Source organism: Symphalangus syndactylus, chromosome 5 (assembly GCF_028878055.3).
Source record: "Symphalangus syndactylus isolate Jambi chromosome 5, NHGRI_mSymSyn1-v2.1_pri, whole genome shotgun sequence".
In the NCBI taxonomy this organism is placed as follows: domain Eukaryota; kingdom Metazoa; phylum Chordata; class Mammalia; order Primates; family Hylobatidae; genus Symphalangus; species Symphalangus syndactylus.
Window position 1 is genome coordinate 38,589,445 of NC_072427.2, and position 12,286 is coordinate 38,601,730.

A 12,286-nucleotide genomic window follows, 5' to 3' on the forward strand; every position below is an offset into this window, starting at 1 on the left:
AAATCCATGGAGATGGAAAATGGTTTCCAGTGGCTGTGGGGAAGGAGGTATGGGGAGTGACTTCTAATGTGTACAGCATTCTTTTTTGGGGTTGAGGAAAATGTTGTAAAATTAGATAATGGTGATGGTTGCACAACTCTGTGAATATACTAAAAACCATTGTAATGTATATTTTAAAAGTGTGAATTTTATGGTATATGGTATCTCACTAAAGCTGTTACACACACACACACACAGAGTCATTTAGGATGGATACCTGTACAATGTATATGGCCACTTGTTTGAGTGTGTGAATGATGACTAAGTGTGGGAACCTGTGATAAGCTACCTCCCAAACCACCTTCTGAGTTTATTATAGGTATTAGTCTAAACCTTAAAAAGCTTTGCCATGTATGGGTAAAAAATACCTGCTACAGACATGAAAGCAAACCAATGCCCAGTGAGGGTTAATATATGGGATACCATAAGCAGTCATGATCTGGAAGAAAGAGTATCTATTAGCATAAATCTGGCTCCATCAGCATAAAGACTCGGCTCTGGGGACAGTGCCACTTTCTAAAAGGCAATCTGTTGCTTGAACTCACCACAGCAGGCTTTTACTTTGTATCAGCTCCTGGACTGAGAGGGACTGGACATGGTCAAATCCAGAAGAGAAGGGGCTGCTCAGGTAGTGGGCCGGTGGCTCAGGAAAGCTTTGTCCCAGATGTTTCCACCTTCCTCCTGTCCTCCGGTTGCTCACCCAAGGGGACTCCAAGCACTCTAGCCTCCTTCTATGGTGTGGGGCTCCCTGCAAGCTCTATGCCCTCCATGGGGACACTTCCTCAACCCCATCAAGTTAACCCAATAATCCAATACATCCTGACTAATTTGGTGATGGTAGAGGGTTGAATCCCAGGTACTACATGCTTATCATAAGGGAACCTTTTGGATTCAGTTATCTGAGAGATGAATCTGGATTCCGTGACTTTGCCACTGTTTCCTACAGACTCGTGTTTGAAAGATTCAGCATGCTGTCAGGCTAATAGGACATCCTTTTGGATGGCAGCAATCTTTAGAAAGCTGCCTTGCAGCTACCATGTAGGACAGACTCAAGGAGGGAGACTTGGGAAAGGAAAGAGGAAGGGACACTGATGTAGATTAAGGGCCTATTAAGTGCAAGGCACTGTGGTATTTGCTTATGTCATCCTCTGAACAGCTTTTGGGGTAGGTATTCATACTCCCATTTTATGAAGGGAAAATTGAGGCTCAAAGAACCCAAGAAACGTGCCAAGTTCCACAGCTCAGCGGCAGGGCAAGGACAAAGATCCAGGTTTGCCTAACCCAAAAGGCCAGGTTTTCTCTACTGTGCTTGACTCTGGTGATTGCTCTCAGCCTGGCGAGGGAAACAAACGCTTGGCAGAATGTGAGAGGGCACTGTGATGCTGGCAGCCACAGCAAGAAGCTCCCCCAATTACCAGAGCTCTGAAGCCAGGGAAGGCTTGTGATTTACTGTGGGACTTTGGGCAAGTCACTTAACACCTTTCTGTCTCACCTTTCCCATTATTTATCTCTAAAGCACTTTGAGAGCCTATGATATAGCAGCTGTATAAGGACAAAGAAACACAGTCCTTCAGTATAGGCAAAAAGCCAAGGTTCCTACCTGTGATCGATAAAAGTCCTGTAGCACTTTCCAGAAACGTGGGTGGAGCTTTAGGGCCCTGGGAAAAATTTCAATTGAGTAGCTGCTGGCTGAAAGGCACCCTGGAGTTCCACCTGAGTAAATGTTCTACAGTCCCGGCTGACCTGTCCGGGCTCTGCCGCTATGGTAGGCCTCTGCTCTGCTGAGCTCCACCTCAGAGTCTGCTTTTAATGAACAGGCCCCTCTGATGCCATTTGTCCCTGGGTTCGTTTTCTAGCAAATGAAAGAAATGGCATTAAGGGTGGTATTTTCTTCCTCTCTTCCTCTTTTCCCCTTCCTTCTCCTTTACCTCTTCTAAAACTCAATGCATTGTTTCTTAATGTATAGCTTCCTCTCAGGAGAATACACTAGAACGCTATTGAGTCATGGCAGATAAGTGTAAATTCTTAGTTTTAGCTCTACCTGTATCTGCTAAGCATTAAATACAGAATCTTTGAAGCAATTTGTAGAAAATCATCATGAAATTACTTTCTTCAAATTTCTTTCTTTAACAAGTGAATAAAAAATATAAAATATATACATTGGTGCTTCCCCCCAAAATCTGGGATAACATATTCTTTGGTATGCCATAAGTCTTTCATATGAATAGAAGTTTCACAGTGCCATTTCTTTGAGAAATGTCTTTCTATTGAGCCTCTTTAGAAGTGTCCTTGTGTCCTGCACACTTCTATTTGACTTCGGAACTTAGTTGCTGCCACGTGGCATTTGAAACATGCTCCCTCCAATTCTGGGGAAAAGCTGCAGGGGAACACAGTTGTCCTCCCTGGTGGTGACTGCCAATGATAGGGAAACTCCATGTTCTTCTTTATATTTACTACCTGTGTCCTCTGTATGGAAGGTGAATTTTGTTGCATTATTTGGACTTCTATTGGTTCCTGACTACCTGATCAAGCTCCAGTTTGTTGGTTTAATAGCTTTTACATATTAAGACATTTGTGGAGACATCTACAAAGATTAAAAAACAGGCCAGGTGCGGTGGCTCACGCCTGTTATCCCAGCACTTTGGGAGGCCAAGGCGGGCGGATCACCAGGTCAGGAGTTCGAGACCAGCCTGGCCAACATGGTGAAACCCTGTCTCTACTAAAAATATAAAAATTAGCCTGGTGTGGTGGCACAGGCCTGTAACCCCAGCTACTCGGGAGGCTGAGGCAGGAGAATTGCTTGAACCCAGGAGGCAGAGGTTGCAGTGAGCTGAGATTGCACCACTGCACTCCAGCCTGGGGACAGAGCAAGACTCCATCTCAAAAACAAACAAAAAAAACCAGACATAAGGTAGGTATTCTGGGGTGGGATAGGAATGTAACATGACAGGGGAAGACAAAGTCTTTAAGAAGAGAAGCAATGTCATGTATTTATTTATAAGGGCTCAGAACAATAGGGAACACAATGAATCTTATGTTTAAGAAAGCAAAATATATGTTTAAAGGAATATACATATTGCTAAAACAGTTCCATTTATACAAAAGATTCATGTAACTTGATAAAGGTTTTCAGGGATTTTAAAGGATTTTAAGTGCTGTGTTAGACTGTACTAGTAACAGATGTTCAACGATTTAAGTTTTTGTTTTACTGAAAAAGCAATGGATTATCTGATATTTACTTTTTAAAAAAATCATATCAAAGCCACCACTTTCCAAGTATAATTCAAATTCATTATTTCTAAGAAACATAAATAATTTAAAATGACAGAAGGGCTCTTAAAAATAAATATTACTGTAGTGGAACTAGAAGATTTTGTTTGCTAAACATCCTCTTCAGAATCCCAGGCTTTTGTGTCACTTCTTACTCTTTTTCTATGAAGACAGATGGTGTCAGTAATTGCCTATATATTTAATTAAGTTAAAAAGCTACATAGTAAGGTTTTGGCAAAAAAGTTTGAAATTTTGTGCTATGAGCAAAGGAAGCAGAAATTGGTAGCATAAGACACCATTCCTCACCAAATATGCATTTTGATATCCATATGTGTTGGAATGTGAGATTGCATTTTATCAAGCTAATTATAAGAATAAAGGCATTTATCTTGAAAGATAAAGCCCACAATAGGTGTCTCGATGGCATTTATCTTACACTTTTGACCAGCTAGATGGGAATGACTCTACCTGTTGTCCCCATCACCTCCCACCTTGACCCATTACTGAAGTGGTTGCCCTAAACTCTGCTGAGATGCAGGTTTTTGCCTGGGATTTCTCACCTAGCAGGCTAATCATTGTGAAATTATTATGGGGGAGAAAGCAGTAGCTACTTGTAGAAAGTGGTTTGGAAAACTGACTTAACCATTCTTGTGGTGTCTGTTTTCAATGTTTCCATCCCGTGAATCCACCTTCTGGCTTAATGGCAATATGGCACTCCCAGCTGTGGTGCTGTCTATGGGCTGCACATTTAAACTCTTAAAGCTTAAAAATGGCTACCACAACACTGATTTTATTCCATTTCACTTAGTCATTAACATTTAATGATTACCTTATGTGTGCTGAGCACAAGGATGGAATATATTAAAAAAATAGGAGATGTGTTTTTTGGCTTTAAGCTGTTCAACTCAATTCAACAAGCATATTGAGGACATATAAGAGAAACATACGTTTTCTTTGGTGATAGTGGTGGTGGGGGGGAGATACTTACAAAGCAAGTCACTATCAATCCAGTGCAGTACCACAGTGAGTATTTGTTGTGAGAGAAAGAACACAGGCTTGGCAGCCAAATAAGTCACAGTCTGAACCCTGTATTTGCCACATAATAGCTGTTCATGTGGCCTTGAACATGTCACTCTAGCCTCAGTTTCCTCAATTGTAAATTAGGGATAATAATACTTCTCAGGATGTGAAGATTAGGGTTACTAAAATACATAACAGAGTGCTTGGCACATGACAAAAATACAATAAGTAGTTAATATTATCATTCGTAATTACTCTGGCCATCAGTGCTATACTTCAGATCTGAGCTAAGGCTAGAGGATGAAGTGGCACTTTAAGGGGGATCCATGATGAGCTGGACTTTGAAATATGTTTTGAAGGAAGCGAAGTGGTATATCAGCAGAGAAAAAAGGAAAAGCAAATTGTAGGAATGAAGGTAATATGTGGGAGGTAGGACGATAATGCATTTATTTATTTTATTTTAGTCCATAAGTTACTGGGGTACAGGTGGTATTTGGTTACATGAGTAAGTTCTTTAGTAGTGATTTGTGAAGATTTGCTGCACCCATCACCCGAGCAGTATACACTGCACCATATTTGTGGTCTTTTATCCTTCACCCCCTCCCACTCTTCCCCCCAAGTCCCCAAAGTCGATTGTATCATTCTTATGCCTTTGAGTCCTCATAGCTTAGCTCCCACATATCAGTGAGAACATACGATGTCTGATTTTCCATTCCGGAGTTACTTCACTTAGAATAACGGTCTCCCATCTCATCCAGGTGACTATAAATGCTGTTAATTCATTCCTTTTTATGGCTGCATAGTATTCCATCATATATATATGTATTATATATGATGGAATATATATATATAATACATATATACTATACATATATATATATATCTCACAGTTTGTTTATCCACTTGTTGACTGATGGGCATTTGGGTTGGTTCCATGATTTTGCAATTGTGAATTGTGCTGCTATAAATATGCATGTGCAAGTATCTCTTTTGAATAATGACTTCTTTTCTTCTGGGTAGATATCCAGTAGTGGGACTGCTGAATCAAATGGTAGTTCTACTTTTAGTTCTTTAAGGAATCTCCACACTGTCTTCCATAGTGGCTGTACTAGTTTACATTCCCACCAGCAGTGTAGAAGCGTTCCCTGTACACTGCATCCATGCCAACATCTACTGTTTTTTGATTTTTTGATTATGGCCATTCTTGCAGGAGTAAGGTGATATTACATTGTGGTTTTGATTTGCATTTCCCTGATCATTAGTGATGTTGAGCATTTTTTCTTTTTTTTTTTGTTTCGCTCCTGTTGCCCAGGCTGGAGTGCAATGGCATGATCTTGGCTCACCACAACCTCTGCCTCCTGGATTCAAGTGATTCTCCTGTCTCAGCCTCCCGAGTAGCTGGGATTACAGGTGTGCGCCACCATGCCTGGCTAATTGTGTATATTTAGTAGAGATGGGGTTTCTCCATGTTGGTCAGGCTGGTCTCGAACTCCCGACCTCAGGTGATCTGCCCACCTTGGCCTCCCAAAGTGCTGGGATTACAGGCATGAGCCACCAAGCCTGGCCTTTTTCATATGTTTATTGGCCATTTGTATATCTTCTTTTTGAGAACTGTCTATTCGTGTCCATAGCCCATTTTTTGATGGGATTGTTTTTTTCTTACTGATTTGTTTGAGTTTGTTGTAGATTCTGGATATTAGTCCTTTGTCAGATGTATAGATTGCAAAGACTTTCTCCCACTCTGTGGGTTGTCTGTTTGCTGACTGTTGCTGTGCAAAAGCCCTTTCGTTTAATTAGGTCCCAGCTATTTATCTTTGTTTTTATTGCATTTGCTTTCGGGTTCTTGATCATGAAATCCTTGCCTAAGCCAATGTCTAGAAGGGGTTTTCCAATGTTTTCTTCTAGAATTTTTCCAGTTTCAGTTCTAAGGTTTAAGTCCTTAATCTATCTTGAGTTGATTTTTGTATAAGGTGAGAGATGAGGATCCAGTTTCATTCTCCTAAATGTGGCTAGCCAATTATCTCAGCACCATTTGTTGAAAAGGGTGTCGTTTCCCCACTTTATGTTTTTGTTTGCTTTGTCAAAGATTAGTTGGCTGTAAGTATTTGAGTTTATTTCTGGGTTCTCTATTTAGTTCCATTGGTCTATGTGCCTATTTTTACACCAGTACCATGCTGTTTTAGTGACTATGGCCTTAGAGTATAGTTTGAAATCACGTAGTGTGATGCCTCCAGATTTGTTCTTTTTGCTTAGTCTTGCTTTGGCCATCTGGGCTCTTTTTTGGTTCCATATGAATTTTAGAATTGTTTTTTCTAATTCTGTGATGAAGGATGGTGGTATTTTGATGGGGATTGCATTGAATTTGTAGATTGCTTTTGGCAGTATGGTCATTTTCACAATATTGATTCTACCCATCCATGAGCATGGGATGTGTTTCCATTTGTTTGTGTCGTCTATGATTTCTTTCAGCAGTATTTTGTAGTTTTCCTTGCAGAGGTCTTTTGACTCCTTGGTTAGGTATATTCTTAAGTATTCTTTTTTTTTTTTTTTTTTTGCAGCTATTGCAAAAGGGGTTGAGTTCTTGATTTGATTCTCCACTTGGTCGCTGTTGGTATATAGAAGAGCTACTGAGTTGTGTACATTAATCTTGTATCTGGAAACTCTGCTGAATTCTTTTATCAGTTCTAGGAGCTTTCTGGAGGAGTCCTAAGGGTTTTCAAGGTAAATGATTGTATCATCAGCAAACAGGGACAGTTTGACTTCCTCTTTACCAATTTGGATGCCCTTGATTTCTTTCTCTTGTCTGATAGCTCTGGCTAGGACTTCCAGTACTATGTTAAAGAGGAGTGGTGAGAGTGGGCATCCTTGTCTTATTCCAGTTCTCAGAGGGAATGCTTTCAACTTTTCCCCATTCAGTATTATGTTGGCTGTGGGTTTGTCATAGATGGCTTTTATTACATTAAGGTATGTCCCTTGTATGCCGATTTTGCTGAGAGTTTTAATCATAAAGGAATGCTGGATTTTGTCGAATGCTTTTTCTGTATCTATCGAGATGATCATGTGACTTTTGTTTTTAATTCTGTTTATGTAGTGTATCACATTTATTGACTTGTGTATGTTAAACCATCCCTGCATCCCTGGTATAAAACCCACTTGATCATGGTGGATTATCTTTTCGATATGTTGTTGGATTTGGTTAGCTAGTATTTTGTTAAAGATTTTAGCATCAATGTTCATCAAGGATATCGGTTTGTAGTTTTCTTTTTTGGTTGTGTCCTTTCCTGGTTTTGGTATTAGGGTGATGCTGACTTCATAAAATGAATTAGGGAGGGTTTCTTATTTCTCTATCTTGTGGGATAGTGTCAAAAGGATTGGTACCAATTCTTCTTTGAATGTCTGGTACAACTCCGCTGTGAATACATCTGGTCTTGGACTTTTTTTGTTGGTAACTTTTAAATTACCATTTCAATCTCTTTGCTTGTTATTGGTCTGTTCAGAGTATCTAATTTGTCCTGATTTAAGCTAGGAGGGTTGTATTTTTCCAGGAATTTATCCATTTCTTCTAGGTTTTCTAGTTTATGTGCGCAAAGTTGTTCATAGTAGCCTTCAATGATCTTTTATCTTTCTGCGGTGTCAGTTGTAATATCTCCTGTTTCGTTTCCTAGTGAGGTTATTTGGATTTTCTCTTGTCTTTTCTTGGTTAATCTTGCTAATGGTCTATCAATTTTATTTATCTTTTCAAAGAACCAGCTTTTAGTTTCATTTATCATTTTTTTTTTTTTTTTTTGAGATGGAGTTTTGCTCTTGTTGCCCAGGATGGAGTGCAATGGCGTGATCTCAGCTCACTGCAACCTCTGCCTCCCGGGTTCAAGTGATTCTCCTGCCTCAGCCTCCCAAATAGCTGGGACTACAGGCATGCACCGTCACGCCCAGCTAATTTTTTTGTATTTTTACTAGAGATGGGGTTTCTCCATGTTGGTCACGCTGGTCTCAAACTCGCCCGCCTTGGCCTTCCAAAGTGCTGGGATTATAGGCATGAGCCACTGTGCCTGGCCTATTGTTTGTATTTTTTTTGTTTGTTTGTTTCAAATTTCATTTAGTTCTGCTCTGATCTTGGTAATTTCCTTTCTTCTGCTGGGTAATTTCCTTTCTTGTTTCTTTAGCTCCTTGAGGTGTGACCTTAGAATGTCAGTTTGTGCTCTTTCAGTCTTGTTAAGGTAGGCATTTAGGGCTATGAATTTTCCTCTTAGCATCACCTTTGCTGTATCCCAGAGGTTTTGATAGGTTGTGTCATTATTGTCATTCAGTTCAAATAATTGTTTAATTTCCATCTTGATTTTGTTTTGACCCAGTGCTCACTCAGGAGCAGGTTATTTAATTTCCATGTATTTGCATGGTTTTGCAGGTTCCTTTTCGAGTTGATTTCCAGTTTTATTCTACTGTGGTCTGAGAGAGTGCTTGATATAATTTCAGTTTTCCTAAATTGAGGCTCGTTTTATGGCCTATTGTATGGTCTATCTTGGAGAAAGTTCCATGTGCTGTTGAATAGAATGTGTATTCTGCGGTTGTTGGATGAAATGTTCTATATATATCGTTAAGTCCATTTGTTCCAAGGTATAGTTTAAATCCATTATTTATTTGTTGACTTTCTGTCTTGATGACCTGTCTAGTGGTGTCAGTGGAGTATTGAAGTCCCCCACTATTATTGCTTTGCTGTTTATCTCACTTCTTTGATCTATTAGTAGTTGTTTTAGAAATTTGGGAGCTCCAGTGTTATGTGCATATATGTTTAGGATTGTGTTATTTTCCTGTTGGACAAGGTCCTTTACCATTATATAATGTCCCTCTTTGTCTCTTAACTGCTGTTGCTTTAAAGTTTGTTTTGTGTGATACAAGAATAGCTACCCCTGCTCGCTTCTGGTGTCTGGCTGCATGAAATGCCTTTTTTCACCCCTTTAAGTTTATGTGAGTCCTTATGTGTTAGATGAGTCTCCTGAAGGAGAAGATAGTTGGTTGGTGAGTTCTTATCCATTCTACAGTTCTGTATCTTTTAAGTGGAGCATTTAGGCCATTTACATTCAATGTTAGTATTGAAATATGAGGTACCGTTGCATTCATCCTGCTCTTCGTTGCCTGTGTACTTTGATTTTGTTTTTGCTTTTTAACTTGTATTTTTATTTTATAGGTCCTGTGTGATTTATGCTTTAAAGAGGTTCTGTTTTGATGTGTTTCCAGGATTTGATTCAAGATTTAGAGCTCCTTTTAGCAGTTCTTGTATAGTGGTGGCGTGATAATGGCGAATTCTCTCAGCATTTGTTTGTCTGAAAACTACTGTATCTTTCCTTCATATATGATGCTTAGTTTCACTGGATACAAAATTCTTGGCTGATAATTGTTTTGTTTGAGGAGGCTGAAGATAGGTCCCCAATCCCTTCTAGCTTGTAGGGTTTCTGCTGAGAAATCTGCTGTTAACCTGATAGGTTTTCCTTTATAGGTTACCTGGTGCTTCTGTCTCACAGCTCTTAAGATTCTTTCCTTCGTCTTAACTTTGGATAACATGATGACAATGTGCCTAGGTAAAGATCTTTTTGCAATAAATTTTCCAGGTGTTCATTGTGCTTCTTGTTTTTGAATGTCTAGGTCTCTCACAAGGCTGGGGAAGTTTTCCTCGATTATTCCCCCAAATATGTTTTCCAAGCTTTTAGAATTCTCTTCTTCCTCAGGAACACTGATTATTCTCTGGTTTGGTCATTTAACATAATCCCAGACTTCTTGGAGGCTTTGTTCATATTTTCTTATTTTTTTTCTTTGTCTTTGTCAGATTGTATTAATTCCAAGACCTGTCTTCAAGCTCTGAATTTCTTTCTTCTACTTGTTCAATTCTATTGCTGAGACTTTCCAGAGCATTTTGCATTTCTAAAAGTGTGTCCAGTGTTTCCTGTATTCTTGATTGTTTTTTCTTTAAGCTATCTATTTCCTTGAATACGTATCCCTTCACTTCTTGTATCATTTTTTGGATTTCCTTGCATTGGGCTTTGCTTTTCTCTGATCTCTCCCTGATTAGCTTAATAACTTCCTGAATTCTTTTTCATGTAAATCAGGGATTTCTTGGTTTGGATCCATTGCTGGTGAACTAGTGTGACTTTTTGGGGGTGTTGAAGAGCCTTGTTTTGTCATATTACCAGGGTTGGTTTTCTGGTTCCTTCTCATTTGGGTAGGCTCTGTCAGAGGGAAGGTCTAGGGCTGCAGGCTGTTGTTCAGATTCTTTTGTCCCATGGGTTGTTCCCTTGATGTAGTACTCTCCCCCTTTTCCTATGGATGTGGCTTCCTGTGAGCCAAAATGCAGTGATTGTTGTCCCTCTTCTGGGTCTAGCCACCCACCAAGTCTACCCGGCTCTGGATTGGTACTGGGGGTTGTCTGCATAGAGTCCTGTGACGTGAACCGTGTATTATATGGGTTTCTCAGCAGTGGATACCAGTCCCTGTTCCGGTGGAGGTGGCGGGGGGATGCAATGGATTCCATAAGGGTTCTTAGCTTTGGTAGTTTAATGCTCTATTTTTGTGCTGGTTGGCCGCCTGCCAGGAGGTGGCGCTTTCCAGAAAGCATCAGCTATAGTAGTGTGGAGAGGGACTGGCAGTAGGTGGGGCTGTAGAACTCCCAAGATTATATGCCCTTTGTCTTCTGCTACGAGGGTGGATAGGGAAGGACCATCAGGTGGGGTGGGCATAGGCGTGTCTGAGCTCAGACTCTCCTTGGGCAGGTCTTGCTGCGGCTGTTGTGGGGGATGAGGGTGAGGTTCCCAGGTCACTGGAGTTGTGTACCTAGGAGGATTATGGCTGCCTCTGCTGAGTCATGCAGGTTGTCAGGGAAGTGGGGGAAAGAGCAGTCACAGGCCTCACCCAGCTCCCATGCAAACCAAAGGGCGAGTCTCACTCCCACCATGCCTCTCCACAACAGCCCCGAGTCTCTTTCCAGGCAGATGGCAAGATGGGCTTGAAAACTTGTCCTAGGCTAGAAAGAAAAGGGCTTGGTTCTTCCCCTGCATATGGAGTCTGCACACTGGATTTGTGCCCTCCCTTGAGTTCTCGCCAGGAGGCTTCTCACCCTGTTCAAGTTGTTACAAACTTCAGGTAGAGAATTTCTTCTCCCTGTGGAGATTTACCCCCTGCTCCTCTGGCCACCTTCCTGATGGATCCCTGTGGTGCCGGGCAGAAATGGGCTGCTAGGGGATGCAGCGAGCTCCCAGGGCCTTTCTGCTTCTTCCTCTACTCCTGTATTTCCCTTGGCTCTCTAAATTGACTGAGCTGCAGGTAAAGTGAGAAACTTCTCCAGCAAATAGACCTTCAGCTTCTCCAGTGTGGGGGTGTGTGTTCGGGAGAGGAGGGTCTCCCTTTCCTACTTCCGCAGTTGGGGCACTCACAGTATTTGGGGTGTCTCCTGGGTCCTGCAGGAGCAGTCGGCTTCCTTCAGTGGGTCTCGATAATGCATTTATTGAACATGGAGCCACCAAGCTTGTGTGTTCTGGAGAGTCTTGTGGACATGATCAATGAGAGAAGCAACCAGTGGTGCCATATGCTGGGAGGGGGTGATTCAGGATTGTCTTGCGAACTTTTATTTTTTTGAGACAGAATCTCACTAAGGCTGGAGTGCAGTGGTGCAGTCTTGGCTCACTGCAACCTCTGCCTCCCTGGTTCAAGCAATTCTCATGCCTTAGCCTCCCCAGTAGCTGGGGTTACAGACTTGCACCACCACACCTGACAATTTTTCTATTTTTAACAGAGACAGGGTTTCACTGTGTTGGCCAGGCTGGTCTCAAACTCCTGGCCTAAAGTGATCTGCCCACCTCAGCCTCCTGAGGTGCTAAGATTACAGGCATTACACACCCCACCTGAATATAGACTTTTTTTTTAAAGACATACAAATGGCCAACAGGTATATGAAAGGTGCTCAGCATCA

General features: G+C 41.2%; 1 protein-coding gene and 1 long non-coding RNA gene across 17 annotated transcripts in view; one reads left to right on the forward strand and one right to left on the reverse strand.

Annotated features, from left to right (window-relative positions):
- Positions 1 to 12,286, forward strand: part of LOC129482354 (uncharacterized) — a 110,929-nt gene that overhangs the window by 66,462 nt on the left and 32,181 nt on the right. The gene's annotated exons all lie outside the window — the stretch shown is intronic.
- Positions 1 to 12,286, reverse strand: part of IQCH (IQ motif containing H) — a 256,651-nt gene that overhangs the window by 46,303 nt on the left and 198,062 nt on the right. Inside the window, exon 19 of one of the 16 annotated variants that reach the window (XR_008657668.2) lies at positions 1,640 to 1,891. The exons of the other annotated variants lie outside the window; for them this stretch is intronic. The gene's annotated coding sequence lies outside the window, so the exon portion shown is untranslated. The remainder of the gene's footprint in view (positions 1 to 1,639; positions 1,892 to 12,286) is intronic. 16 annotated transcript variants of the gene reach the window in all.